Source organism: Rhinoderma darwinii, chromosome 5 (assembly GCF_050947455.1).
Source record: "Rhinoderma darwinii isolate aRhiDar2 chromosome 5, aRhiDar2.hap1, whole genome shotgun sequence".
Lineage (NCBI taxonomy): Eukaryota > Metazoa > Chordata > Amphibia > Anura > Rhinodermatidae > Rhinoderma > Rhinoderma darwinii.
Genome location: NC_134691.1, coordinates 208979664 through 208995126, shown reverse-complemented (window position 1 = coordinate 208995126; position 15463 = coordinate 208979664).

Below are 15463 nucleotides of genomic sequence, written 5' to 3'. Positions count from 1 at the left end.
TGTAGATATGGCACTCGGCTCAAATATAACTATAAAAGTAGCAGATCGATCCTGTATTTACCGACAAACAAACATATACATCACAAGCCCAGCTGGGAGATAAATAGCATGGTTCACAATGTTGAGAAGCAATTGCTCCTAAAGATCGTATGGTAAGGCAAAATTGCAAAATGTACATAAACATCACATTAGTGAAATATAATGGAGTTTATAGATACGCAAGAACCATACAAGATTAGGACCATATAGATCCAATAGAGCCGCTAGATAAGGACTAAATACTTAACAATATATTGTCATAGATTGGTTAGTAAAATAGCGGCCATGAGCCATGGATTTAGCGGTCGTAAACAAGGAGTAATTCCTACAAATAGATATGAGTATAGATCTGAAAAGCCTGGCTTCCCATAAGAATGGACTGCAAAGCATTAATGTCAACAAACAGTACAACCGTATGGTCGGTGCAAGGGGTACTTATCGTATGGCATCACATGACGATCATCGAAGGATTCCTTTAATAAGTTCAGTCGCTGATATTAAATGTATCATTCCTCCTGCAGTAGACGCGGCAGCTTGAAGGAATTTCTCAGTATCGAGAGTAAAGATGCAGTCAGATAATCACACTAAAGTGTTAAGTTCTCCCAATCGATTATACAGCCAGACCACGGTGCAAAAGGAGCCAGTCAAATGCAGTAAATGTCGTTAATAAGGGATAGTACCTCGACCTTGGATATTGGGTAATCTGCACTCCGACATCAGATCCGAGCAGAATGGCAACCAGTGAAGGGCCGGTATTCCGGCTTCGTCCAAATTACATGCAAAGCTTTTACATCAGATGTCAAATGTCTCTGAACCGAACCATGGACTTCTGGCGTGTGACGTCACACATAACACTGACGCGTTTCGTCACTCACGTGACGGTTGGCACCGTACGATTGTACTGAGCTCTGAGAGACTGATAAAAATACTTACGGAATCTAAGTTATTAATGTTATGGTAAGATTAGGGAATCCATCATAGCCTACGTTTAACGTATACATCAAGAGTTTTTCCCGGCGCGTATGTCAAACATAGTGTTATGATTTGCTCGTGCTTAAACGTCTTCTGCAGTCAGTCTTTGCTCTATCCATGGTGTCTGGGAAGAAAAAAACGTACATAGCGCCACATGGTGCAAGATGAACCTGATCGGTAGGTTAATTAGTAGTGGTGGAAAGTTTTATAGCACTCGCCTAAAGAAGTTTGTACTGGCAGGTACAACTTAGGGATGTAAGCAGTAGAAAAATAGGTTGCAGCTTTCAATATCCAGAAGCCGTCATCAATTGTATTGTGCCGATCGAAAAGCCATTTAAAAGAGTATATATTTTTTTTAGAAAAAAATATATATTAAAAATGGATATAGGAAAGCGCTACACAAAAGTGTAATAATAGGTGTATTTATCTTTGCAAAATAAATCCACCTATTATTACTCCTTTGTGTAGTGCTTTCCTATATCCGTTTTTAATATATATTTTTTCTAAAAAATATATACTCTTTTAAATGGCTTTGCTCTATCCAGTCTGGTTAGCAGAGTCTACGAGACTCTCCGCTCTCCCCCTCCCCTCCCCCTTAACCCCTAAACAGGGATCTGGCCTTCGCTGCTAGGAGTTACAAGTTGCATCTGCAGAGTAGTCGCAAACCAGCAGAGCAAACAAAATCTAGTAGTCAATAGAGATGTAACTGGAACAATAACTGTGTACTTGAAGGGGGACAACAACGCAGGGAATGAGGCAGAAGCAGGTCTGGTAACAATTCAATATCAAGCTGTAGTACAAAAAGGTCCCAGAAACGCAGGCAAACAGTCAAACAGGCCAGAGGTTATCAAAAGGTATTTAGACAGATTAGGGGAGAACCGAGAAACCGGGTGAGGTAACCAAACAGTTCCAGGTAGCCTAAACTAACAACTGGCTCAGACGTGCATCTGAGAGATGTAAAAAGAGTTCTCTACTCTTTGACTGGCCAGGAGACCAGACCTCCAAATTGGTTGACCGGCCAAGTGCACAGATTGACTTTTCGGCTGAGTACAGCGCAGAAGTTCGAGGTAAGTTCATAACACATAGGGCATAAAATGTGGTATGCACAAGGCCTTAGCTTTATTTTTTAAACTGCAATGGATTATATTGAATAAGAAGGCCACCTTGATCAAATTTCTTTAATATTTAAAGCATATTTTGTTTTCTGAATCTTAAAATGATTTAACAGTTAAAAACATGAATAGGATAGGATTATACTAGCCCACCAGAGTACCAGAGAAGCAAAAGGCACGGCGCCACATGGTGCAGGTCAATGGGATAACGGGAGAGTCATAAACATGGTTCGTTATGCTCACCTCGTTAGTGTGTAGTAAAGACAGTGAGTAATCAGTCCACTTCGTGCTGCTGCCAGGATCCAAAACCGGTGAACCAGAACGGTTACCGCTAGTCAAAACATATAGACAGGAGGGAGCAAAGGGAGGATCCTATAAGGCTCTGCTGCGTGGTTGTTAGGGATGGACAATGATGATAGGTACGAAAATATATAAATGAATATTTATTCAGGCTACGCATTTCGACACTGTACCAGCGTCTTCCTCAGGCCGTAACACATACATACAATGAGGTTACTTATAGACTAACAGAGATCAGACAAACAGGAAGGAAATAGAGGTCATACAGGGGAAAGGTCAAAGTGTAAAAATGACGTCATAAGTAATACAAGTATCAAGGGATTATCTTAAATTGTGTTATTTGTAAACAAATTGGTAATTGCACCTAAGGGGAAGAAGATAAAAAAGATACCAATATTAACAGATTCCAAAAATCATACATACAATTGCAAATACGGATAATTAGAATCAACGTAGTGCATCTTAAGAACGCTGATTAAAAGGTTAAAAGATTCATTAAAAACATGTATTCTATGGAAGTAAGAGCAATAATGGATAATAGAGAAATATATGACTGAATGAATGAACACATAAATAAAAATACACAAAAAATTACCAAATAATATAATGAACATTTATATTTGTATTTGTATTATTATCCCCAATACTGGAATAACCTATCAGACCAAGATTTTACTTTGTTTAGATGTTACTGGAAGTAAGGGATTTTTTGTATAATAAACAATAAAAACCACTCAAGCATAAAAACGGGTGAACGGGCATGCAAGGTGTGATTGGTAACTAGATTCACCTAATATGCGTTTACATAGTCAAGACAGTACCACGGGATGACTGTATAGGCATCCATTATTACTTAAGGACAGAAAGTATTGATGAATGTGAAAGTATGAATATATATATGAATAAAAAGTGTTTAAAAGAGACAAAGTATAAAATATATATATATATATGTATAAAAAGCTTCACAGCTGCCGTTAATGAATGGTAAGGTAGCACGGAAAATATCCGTGTTATCAGGATCAGAAGAATGCAATGTAAATCGGGTTCACACTGTTACTACTGAGGGTGGCATATATCTGTCATAAATATCGGGTGAATTGAGAATAACATTAAATAAAAATTGTACATATATCGAGAGATGGGATGGTTACATCTCACTGACCGTTCTATATTTAGACGGCGCTTTTAAGCGTCTCTGTTGTCAAGACAACCACCTATAAGGTAAAATGCCAATAAATAATAAGAGTCAAAACACTGTTATTCCAAAGGATATATAGTATTTAAAAGGTAATCCCCTAGGAAGAATTGATGTAATCTATAAGTGAAACCTATTGAATTTTTATAAAAATACACATATATACGCCAAACTATTTGGATGATGTGTGGTAGCATTCCGGTAGTCAAGGTGACAAAAGGAACTGTGGATATTGATATTCCATGAAATTCACCTATGTCATAATGTTCTCATCATACTCCCAATCGAAAAAAAGGGGGGGCACATTTAGAAATCAGCACTATATCTATATATTTTTGTGTAGACACCAAAAATGTCTACCGAAAAATAACCATCTAATTAGAATCCAAAAAATATATCTATGGGCAAACCTGTGTGGTATCATATAAACACAAATTTCTTGCAAATATTGCTATTATCCAAATAGGGCAGAATGTTCTAAAAACAGATTTCTATACGGATTGGTGTGTAATAAAGCATCAATCCAAAGAGGATTCAGAAATGTCATTTAAACCTCGTGGGTTCAGCGTCTGCAATTTGAAAATCCAATAATTCTCTCTTTGTTTTAATTTATGAAATCTATTAGGGACATCAATTGAAATATGCTCAATAGGGATAATGTTTATTGTTTCAAAACGTCCATTGTGAAAAGAGGCACAATGTCGGGAAAGGCTGTGTTTAAGAAAACCGGTATTGATATTAGATCTATGTTTGTTCATTCTCGTACGTAAGCTTTGTGTTCTGGCCACATATTGCAGATGACATGGACATTCTATTAAGTACACTACATACGAACTACCGCAATTGAGAAAAGATTTGATTTTAAAGGTTTCTTTTGTGACTGTAGAAATATAGGTAGTTTGTCTATGAGAGATGGTATTGCAACATAGACATCGCGAATGGCCACATTTAAAGGAGCCAAAAAGAATAGGGAACATTTTGGGGATTAATGATTTGGATTTTTGCACTCTGCTGGGCGCAAGAATGTTTTTAAATGTTTGTGCTCGTCTGAAGGTAATCCTCGGCATATCCGATAAGTCGTTATCTAAGTGAGGGTCATTTTTTAAAATCTTCCAATGTTTCGATAAAATAGTTCTAATGACTTTATTCTCTTTGTTAAAAGTTGTAAAAAAATTAGTGTTATTGTAAGGGGGCTCCGTTTTTTTGTAGGTGTGATTGATACAAAGTTCTTGGGACAATTTAGCGGCTTTGCACCGTGCTCCTTTAATTAAATTAATAGGACATTTTTTTTCTTTGAATCGTTTTTCTAAGACATTACATTCCTTGTTGAAATCGATATCTTTCGTACAGTTCTTCCTTACCCTTCGGAATTGTCCGAAGGGCACATTTTTTATCCAAGGAGGATAATGTGCACTTCTAAAATCTAAATAACTATTGACGTCAACTGACTTAAAATGTGTTCTAGTATTAAAAAGGTTATTGGTTATATCGTAGTTGATTGTCAAGTCTAAAAAGTCGATTGATGTTACGGAAAAATTGTGCGTAAAAGATAATCCGAAATTATTGTCATTTAGAATCTCCATAAATTTAAGAGCCTCTCTCTCTTCACCTCTCCAAATAAAAAGATCATCGATATAACGTTTATACAATAAAATGTTTTCTTTAAAAGGATGGTCCCCATAAATGTATGATTCTTCGAAAGCTCCCATGTATAAATTTCCATAAGATGGTGCAAAACGGGTGCCCATGGCACAACCCTTGATTTGATTGTAAAAACTGTTCCCAAAGGTAAAAAGGTTATGTGTAAAAATAAAATTAATACAGTTACTTATGTGTAAAAAGGTTATTCCGTTTTATCAACTAGTACTTTTATTCCAATAGCGCAAGCTACCTTTTTAAGTAACTGTATTAATTTTATCCTCCTTGGATAAAAAAATGTGCCCTTCGGACAATTCCGAAGGGTAAGGAAGAACTGTACGAAAGATATCGATTTCAACAAGGAATGTAATGTCTTAGAAAAACGATTCAAAGAAAAAAAAATTCCTATTAATTTAATTAAAGGAGCACGGTGCAAAGCCGCTAAATTGTCCCAAGAACTTTGTATCAATCACACCTACAAAAAAACGGAGCCCCCTTACAATAACACTAATTTTATTACAACTTTTAACAAAGAGAATAAAGTCATTAGAACTATTTTATCGAAACATTGGAAGATTTTAAAAAATGACCCTCACTTAGATAACGACTTATCGGATATGCCGAGGATTACCTTCAGACGAGCACAAACATTGAAAAACATTCTTGCGCCCAGCAGAGTGCAAAAATCCAAATCATTAATCCCCAAAATGTTCCCTATTCTTTTTGGCTCCTTTAAATGTGGCCATTCGCGATGTCTATGTTGCAACACCATCTCTCATAGACAAACTACCTATATTTCTACAGTCACAAAAGAAACCTTTAAAATCAAATCTTTTCTCAATTGCGGTAGTTCGTATGTAGTGTACTTAATAGAATGTCCATGTCATCTGCAATATGTGGGCAGAACAACACAATGCTTACGTACGAGAATGAACAAACCTAGATCTAATATCAATACCGGTTTTCTTAAACACAGCCTTTCCCGACATGGTGCCTCTTTTCACAATGGACGTTTTGAAACAATAAACATTATCCCTATTGAGCATATTTCAATTGATGTCCCTAATAGATTTCATAAATTAAAACAAAGAGAGAATTATTGGATTTTCAAATTGCAGATGCTGAACCCACGAGGTTTAAATGACATTTCTGAATCCTCTTTGGATTGATGCTTTATTACACACCAATCCGTATAGAAATCTGTTTTTAGAACATTCTGCCCTATTTGGATAATAGCAATATTTGCAAGAAATTTGTGTTTATATGATACCACACAGGTTTGCCCATAGATATATTTTTTGGATTCTAATTAGATGGTTATTTTTCGGTAGAGATTTTTGGTGTCTACACAAAAATATATAGATATAGTGCTGCTTTCTAAATGTGCCCCCCCTTTTTTTCGATTGGGAGTATGATAAGAACATTATGACATAGGTGAATTTCATGGAATATCAATATCCACAGTTCCTTTTGTCACCTTGACTACCGGAATGCTACCACACATCATCCAAATAGTTTGGCGTATATGTGTGTATTTTTATAAAAATTCAATAGGTTTCACTTATAGATTACATCAATTCTTCCTAGGGGATTACCTTTTAAATACTATATATCCTTTGGAATAACAGTGTTTTGACTCTTTTATTATTTATTGGCATTTTACCTTATAGGTGGTTGTCTTGACAACAGAGACGCTTAAAAGTGCCGTCTAAATATAGAACGGTCAGTGAGATGTAACCATCCCATCTCTCGATATATGTACAATTTTTATTTAACTCCTTAACGCCGAAGGACGGATATATCCGTCCTCTGCAGCTGCTAGTTCGCGCAGGAGGACGGATATATCCGTCCTGTGATGGCGCGGGTACTGAGACTGTACCCACGCGATCAGCGGCAGGAGCACGGCTGTTATACTCAGCCTGGCTCCTGCTGCAACTGCCGGAATCGAAGCGCGCTCCGATTCCGGCAGTTTAACCCATTAAATGCCGCTGTCAATAGTGACAGCGGCATCTAATGTGTTTGACAGAGGGGGGAGCTCCCTCTGTCACCCGATCGGCGCCCCCGCAAACAAATCGCGGGTCGCCGTCGGGTTTCCATGACAGCCGGGGGTCTAACAAAGACCCCCAGGTCTGTCTTCAGCATCTGCCTGTTAGGCGATGCCAGAGGCATGACCTAACAGGTTGCCTGTCAGTTTTACACTGACAGGCAATAATGCTTTGGTATGCTAAGTATACCAAAGCATTATATATGCGATCTGCAGATCGCATAGTGAAGTCCCCTGGTGGGACAAAAAAAAAATGTAAAATAAAGTTTGTGAAAAAAAAAAAAAAAATTACAGTCAAAGTCAAATAAAATTACTTTTTTGGCCCAAAAAGTGGTTTTATTTAGTAAAACTGTCAAAACAAATCACACATACACATATATGGTATCCCCGCGATCGTAACAACTTGACCAATAAAATGAACACATTAATTAAACTGCCGGATGAACGGCGTCCAAAGAAAACGCAAAAAACAACGTCAAAATTCTCTCTTTTCTCCCATTCCCCCCATAAAAAATAAAATAAAAGTTAATCTATAAGTCCTATGTACCCCAAAATAGTACTAATGAAAACTACACATTGTCCCGCAAAAATCAAACCCACATACGACCACATCGACGGAAAAATAAAAACGTTACGGCTGTTGGAATGCGGCGATGCAAAAACAAGTAATTTTTTTCTAAAAGGCTTTTTATTGTGCAAACGTCGGAAAACATATAAAACCTTTACATATTTGGTATCCCCGTAATCGTGCCGACCCATAGAATAAAGTTAACATGTTATTTACGCTGCATAGTAAACGGTGTAAATTTATAACGTGAAAATTAATGCTGGAATAGCTGCTTATTTTCAATTCTCTCCTAAAATAAAGTTAATAAAAGTTAATCAATATGTTATAAGCATCTAAAAATGGTACAATTACAAAATACAACTCGTCCCGCATATACGGCTATGTCGACGGAATAAAAAAAGAGTTACGACTCTTGGAATGTGACCGTGAAAAAACAAAAAATAATCCTTGGTCATTAACGTGCAAAATGGCCCGGTCATTAAGGGGTTAATGTTATTCTCAATTCACCCGATATTTATGACAGATATATGCCACCCTCAGTAGTAACAGTGTGAACCTGATTTACATTGCATTCTTCTGATCCTGATAACACGGATATTTTCCGTGCTACCTTACCATTCATTAACGGAAGCTGTGAAGCTTTTTATACATATATATATATATATATTTTATACTTTGTCTCTTTTAAACACTTTTTATTCATATATATATTCATACTTTCACATTCATCAATACTTTCTGTCCTTAAGTAATAATGGATGCCTATACAGTCATCCCGTGGTACTGTCTTGACTATGTAAACGCATATTAGGTGAATCTAGTTACCAATCACACCTTGCATGCCCGTTCACCCGTTTTTATGCTTGAGTGGTTTTTATTGTTTATTATACAAAAAATCCCTTACTTCCAGTAACATCTAAACAAAGTAAAATCTTGGTCTGATAGGTTATTCCAGTATTGGGGATAATAATACAAATACAAATATAAATGTTCATTATATTAATATTTGGTAATTTTTTGTGTATTTTTATTTGTGTTCATTCATTCATTCAGTCATATATTTCTCTATTATCCATTATTGCTCTTACTTCCATAGAATACATGTTTTTAATGAATCTTTTAACCTTTTAATCAGCGTTCTTAAGACGCACTACATTGATTCTAATTATCTGTATTTGCAATTGTATGTATGATTTTTGGAATCTGTTTAGAGTACCAATATTGGTATCTTTTTTTATCTTCTTCCCCTTAGGTACAATTACCAATTTATTTACAAATAACACAATTTAAGATAATCCCTTGATACTTGTATTACTTATGACGTCATTTTTACACTTTGACCTTTCCCCTGTATGGCCTCTATTTCCTTCCTGTTTGTCTGATCTCTGTTAGTATATAAGTAACCTCATTGTATGTATGTTTTACGGCCTGAGGAAGACGCTGGTACAGTGTCGAAACGCGTAGCCTGAATAAATATTCATTTATATATTTTCGTACCTATCATCATTGTCCATCCCTAACAACCACACAGCAGCGCCTTATAGGATCCTCCCTTTGCTCCCTCCTGTCTATATGACCAGAGTACCAGAGGATCCTTCGGTGGGCCCGGCACAGTAAAGTGCCCCAGCAGAAGACAACTCCCTTTTGGAGCTGGTTTTGGGGCTAATCACTTTCCACTTGGGTTTATTTGTTATGGGAAGATTTACAAACAATCTATTAGACCTTATGGATATGTCATATGTGTGCAATTACAACAATTAAAATGGACTTGCACATATTCTGTATAGATGGAAAGTTGACCCTCTGATACATTTGCTCTGGTGGACCCAGGAGACCCCAGTCACAAACACCTGATTCAGTTATACAAAAAATGTAAACTGCTGCATACTTCAATTGTTTTAAAAGCAATTTTTTTTCATTGGAGTTTTATTTCCAAAATGTACGTAGTATATGTTGAATATAACACAAGTCCATCCAGTATAACTTTTTATTATGCTTACACGTCATTTGGCAATTGTCCTCAAGTTGGGGAGAAAAATCTAACTCTGACAGCAAATTTGGCACAATAAGAAATTCCTGGATCTAGTAATCATTATAAGGATCTACTACAGATAACTTGTAATATTAAGTTTTTCCACAACCTATGGCAGGAGTTTGGCTGATCTTACAGTTTAAAAATATACGGAAAATAGGGAGGAATCCTCCAGCTCACCAGTCCTGCGTCTCCTGTTCAAACAGCGCATGGATCTCTGCGATGGCTCATGGCAGGTATCATGGAAGAAGAAAGAAATGTGATCCAGCACAGATAAATCGTTAAAAGGAAACAGTGTTCCTAATTTTATTGGTAAACAAAAGGATAAAATATCGGGACGCAATTGTGAGGTGGTTTGTAATGATCAGTTGCCTACGCGTTTCAGACACAGCTCGTGTCCTTAGTCATGGCTTGTAGTCAGACTAGGTATAACTAGGACTACAAGCCATGACTAAGGACACGAGCTGTGTCTGAAACGCGTAGGCAACTGATCATTACGAACCACCTCCCAATTATGTCCTGATATTATATCCTTTCGTTTGCCAATAAAATTAGGAACACTGTTTACTTGTAACGATTTATCAGCGCTCGATTACATTTGTTTATTTTTCCCGTTTAAAAATGTAACATGATGATAATAGGGGTGGCAATCGTGATCGGTTGCTACTCCAAAAAGAGAGTATGTGGATTTATAATCTTAAATCCCTCAGTCCCCTGGGATTGAATAATGAATTTAAGCTTCACATGTTTCTTTGATGAGACCTGGGCTCCGGGACCTGACCCACACGACTGTACCCAGTGTGTGGTTTGGCTCCTGGAGCCCAGGCCCCATTCCCCCCCTCCTTCTTCTCTTTCCCTCTTTACAATTTATTTCCTTCTTTAATTTATTATTTTTTATTTAATTTCAATTTAATTAATTTATTTTATTTATATTTTTATTTTATTTCATATTTTATTTTCTTATTTTATTTTATTTTATTTACTTTCTATCATGTAGATATCCAGTCAGATACACTCTTCAACATGAAAAATGAACGTATACACTTACCTGAAGCTATCCTGTGCATTTGGGGTTAATTCCAACTGAGTAATATCGACACGAACCTTTGATTGGCTGCTGATCTGTTTAACCTGTTAGTGACCGGCCCATCGTGTTTCTACGTCGGTCACTAACGGGCCTTATTCCGATGCCATAGGCTTTTTACGTCGCGGCATCGGAATAAGTTTACAGAGCAGGGAGATGTCAAATCTCCCTGCTCTCAGCTGCTAGAGGCAGCTGAGGGCTGGGAGCGTCCCTGCTCTGCCGTGTGAGATCGATACTAATATTAACCCCTCAGATGCGGTGCTCAATAGCGAGTACCGCATCTGAGTGGTTTTGGAGAGAAGGAGGGAGCTCCCTCTCTCCCCCACCGACACCCGGCGATACGATCGCCGAGTGTCTGTGTCTCCAATGGCAGCCGGGGGCCTAATAAAGGCCCCCAGGTCTGCCTGTAATGAATGCCTGCTAGATCATGCCACAGGCATGACCTAGCAGATGCCTGTCCGTGTTAAACGGACAGGCAGTAATACACTGCAATACAAAAGTATTGCAGTGTATTATAATAGCGATCGCAGAATCGCATATTATAGTACCCTAATGGGACTAGTAAAAAAGTGAAAAAAAGTTTAATAAAGTTAATTTTAAAAAAAATGTGAAAAAAAATGAAAAACCCAGCTTTTTCCCTTACAAAATGCTTTACTATTAAAAAAACAAAATAAAGTTAAAAAGTTACACCTATTTGGTATCGCCGCGTTTGTAACGACCCCGACTATAAATCTATTACATTATTTAACCCGCACGGTGAACGGCGTAAAAAATTTAATAAAAACTATGGAAAAATTGCTGTTTTCTGTGAATACTGACTTTAAAAAAATGTGATAAAAAGTGATCAAAAAGTCGCATCTACTCCAAAATGGTACCAATAAAAACTACAAGTCGTCCCGCAAAAAAAAAGCCCTCATACAACCGCATCGGCGAAAAAATAAAAACTTTACGGCTCTTCAAATATGGAGACGCAAAAACAAATAATTTTGAAAAAAAAGCGTTTTTACTGTGTAAAAGTAGTAAAACATACAAAAACTATACAAATTTGGTATCGTTGCAATCGTAACAACCCGCTGAATAAAGTTATTGTGTTATTTATACCACACGGTAAACGGCGTATATTTAGGACGCAAAAAAGAGTGGCGAAATTTCTGATTTTTTTCTATTCCCCCCCCCCCCAAAAAAAAGTTAATAAAAGTTAATCAATAAATAATATGTACCTAAAAATGGTGCTATTAAAAAATACAACTTGTCCCGCAAAAAACAAGACCTTATACAGCTATGTCGACGCAAAAATAAGAGTTATAGCTCTTGGAATGCGACGATTGAAAAACGTAAAAAATAGCTTGGTCATTAAGGTCCAAAATAGGCTGGTCATTAAGGGGTTAAATAGACAAACAATGTTATTGTCTGTATGCACGTTCTGAGGAAGTCACGTGGTGACGAAACGCGTTAGCGTACTGCTTGTGTCTTGACGTCACATGTCGGGAGTGCGTGGATTGACCCAGGAGACTGCTTGAATACAAGCGTGGTCTGAGCGACGCTGTATATTACTTGCCCTGCTGAGCCCTGCACGGACCAAAACCTGCCGGTCAGCTTGATGCTATTGGGGCTCTCACTACATCTCCTCCACAAGCTGGAGTAGGAGACATAGGACTAGGACGGACAATCCTCATTCCAAGCCACAAAGCTGAAACCTGCCTGTGCAAAACAATGCACTGATTGACCTCACAGAGACTGCACCTGACAGCGATAAGTATAGGCTGCAGCTAAAATCTCTCAACATGCTATTGTAGCTATATTACAACAACCAGTGCTAAAGCTTGATGTCTATTAGTGTCGTCCTGATTGATTGACTGCCCTCCTGGCCCTACGAACATGCATTACACAGCCACAGCTGACTAGACATCTATGTTTACGTGGTATATATTGGTCCGCGTCATCTGGATCATTCACTCCTGTTTTCCCTTCACTGCATGGGATTCCATTTAACCCCACATTTGCACTAGCTATACGTGCTTATATTCTGATTAAATACTCTTGCATGACCATACTTTGTCCTAATGTTGGATGCAATCATTATATATATTGTGCTCTGGGCATAATTTGTATGCTCTTATATGTGGGTTAACTAGATTTTGACCCGGCCGGGTTTGTGACGTCCTGTATTTTTGTGATTTATGTATGTGTTTGTCTTTTGTGTTGTTTCATTTTGCTATTTATACAAGGGACTGCAATTGTTGCTACCTTGTTTCTTTTAATCAACTTTGCTAATAAACTGATATTTTCTTTCTATAATTGTGCTGAGCCGAGTGCCTGTTTTTCCAGAGGTTATTTCTGACTTTTCTCCTTTTCTTTTCTTTCTTCTGTTCTTCTTCTATTTATTTTCTTTTACTTCCTTTCTGCTCTTTCATTCTCTTATTATATTAAAAACTTAACATGCCTATCTGCTGATCTTAAAAAAAAAAGTTAGAAATGAAAACAAAAGCAGGACAAAAAGGTACAGGAAGTGTAAATAATATGAAATAGCATTATAATTCATAAAACATTTAAGGTAGGGCTCCATGGGCCGTCGTAATATTGCAGCAATATCACATTGCCTATGGGGAGAAAAGTTGTGTGACAATCAAGATCTCCTCAGCCGTCCGTGCTGCCAGCTACACACTAGACAGTAGGAGATAAACAGGGGCGTAGCTAAAGGCTCATGGGCCCTGATGCAAAAGTTCTTATTGGGCCCCCCCCCCCCCCGCAAACTCCTCATGGCCGACGGTCTCCTAAGTGACCCAACAATGCAGCACTAGCAGCCGGGGCGTCACTAAGGCTGGGTTCACACACCCTATTTACGGACGTAATTCGGGCGTTTTAGCATTGAATTACGTCCGAAAATGCGTCTCAAAAGCGTTGGCAAACACCTGCCCATTCATTTGAATGGGTCTTACGATGCTCTGTGCCGACGGTCATTTTTTTTACGCGCCGCTGTAAAAAAGGCAGCGCGTAAAAAAGACGCCCACGTCAAAGAAGTGCCTGTCACTTCTTCAGACGTAAATGGAGCCGTTTTCCTTGGACTCCATGGAAAAACGGCTCCAATTACGTCCGTAATGGACGCAGCGAAAGACGCCTGCACATGCCATTACGGCTGAAATTACGGTGCTGTTTTCTCCTGAAAACAGCTCCGGAATTTCAGCCGTAACGGACGCTGCCGTGTGAACAATATATATTTGGTCACATTATCCCATATATGTCCACAATTGTAAACTGTGTTATGGCATTCATTGTAAAATATATATGTACGGAAAGATCAATCTTCTTAGTATTTCCCCTCATCAACCAGTCAATCGGACGTATCTCTATTTACATTTACCTTATATTCAGGCATGGTGGCTGTGCGCTCACACCGGGGGGAGTGGCTGGATTGTGCTGCGGTCCGGGTGTCTGTATCTCGGTGGCCGTGGCTCGACGATGTTAGACGTCGTTGACCCCCGCCCGCCTTGATGACGCTCGGCCGGAGACACACCTCGGGCCATCTCCACACCCGGTGTGTGACGCTTCTATCAGCACACATATGACCGTGGATGTTAACGCCTCCCTGGTGTCCGATTGGCTGACTCTTCTTTTTAATGTAGGTCCCCACTGGAGAGACGCCACCCCCGGACGAAGGCATTTCCGCCGAAACGCACGTCGGGTCTGGCGTCTCTCTCCTGCAGGACAAATCACATGGGTATGTTGTGCTATTACATTTGATATATCCAGGCACAGTTGTACTCTGCATTTGATACTAGCAGCTGATATAGTTCATGACCAGTTTCTGGCATATAACACTCTGCACCTTGTGCTTTACTCACGCCCATGTGTTATATAGTTTGTTAATACACATTTCCTGCAATGAGTGACGCCTTGTTCATGCTTTGCATGACTCATCTTTTAATCAATTTTGTTACATTTTGTGAATAAAGTTTATATTTTGTCTAAAAAACATTGTTATGTGTTAATTGAACCCCACACCCTGTAGGTTTCATCATCATCATCATCATCATCATCATCATCATCATCTTATGGATAGGATTAGATACATTGGCTCAGCAGACTGTATCACACATGATAGGATTAGATACAGTGGCTGAGCAGATAGTATCACACATGATAGGATTAGATACAATGACTCAGCAGACAGTATCACGCATGATAGGATTAGATACAGTGGCTCAGAAGGCAGTATCACACATGATAGGATTAGATACAGTGGCTCAGCAGACAGTATCACACATGATACGATTAGATACAGTGGCTCAGCAGACAGTATCAAACATGATACGATTAGATATAGGGCCCAGCAGACAGTATCACACATGATAGAATTAGATACACAGCTTAGCAGACAGTATCACACATGATAGGATTAGATACAGTGGCCCAGCAGACAGTATCACCATGATAGGATTAGATACAGTGGTTCAGAAGGCAGTATCACACATGATTGGA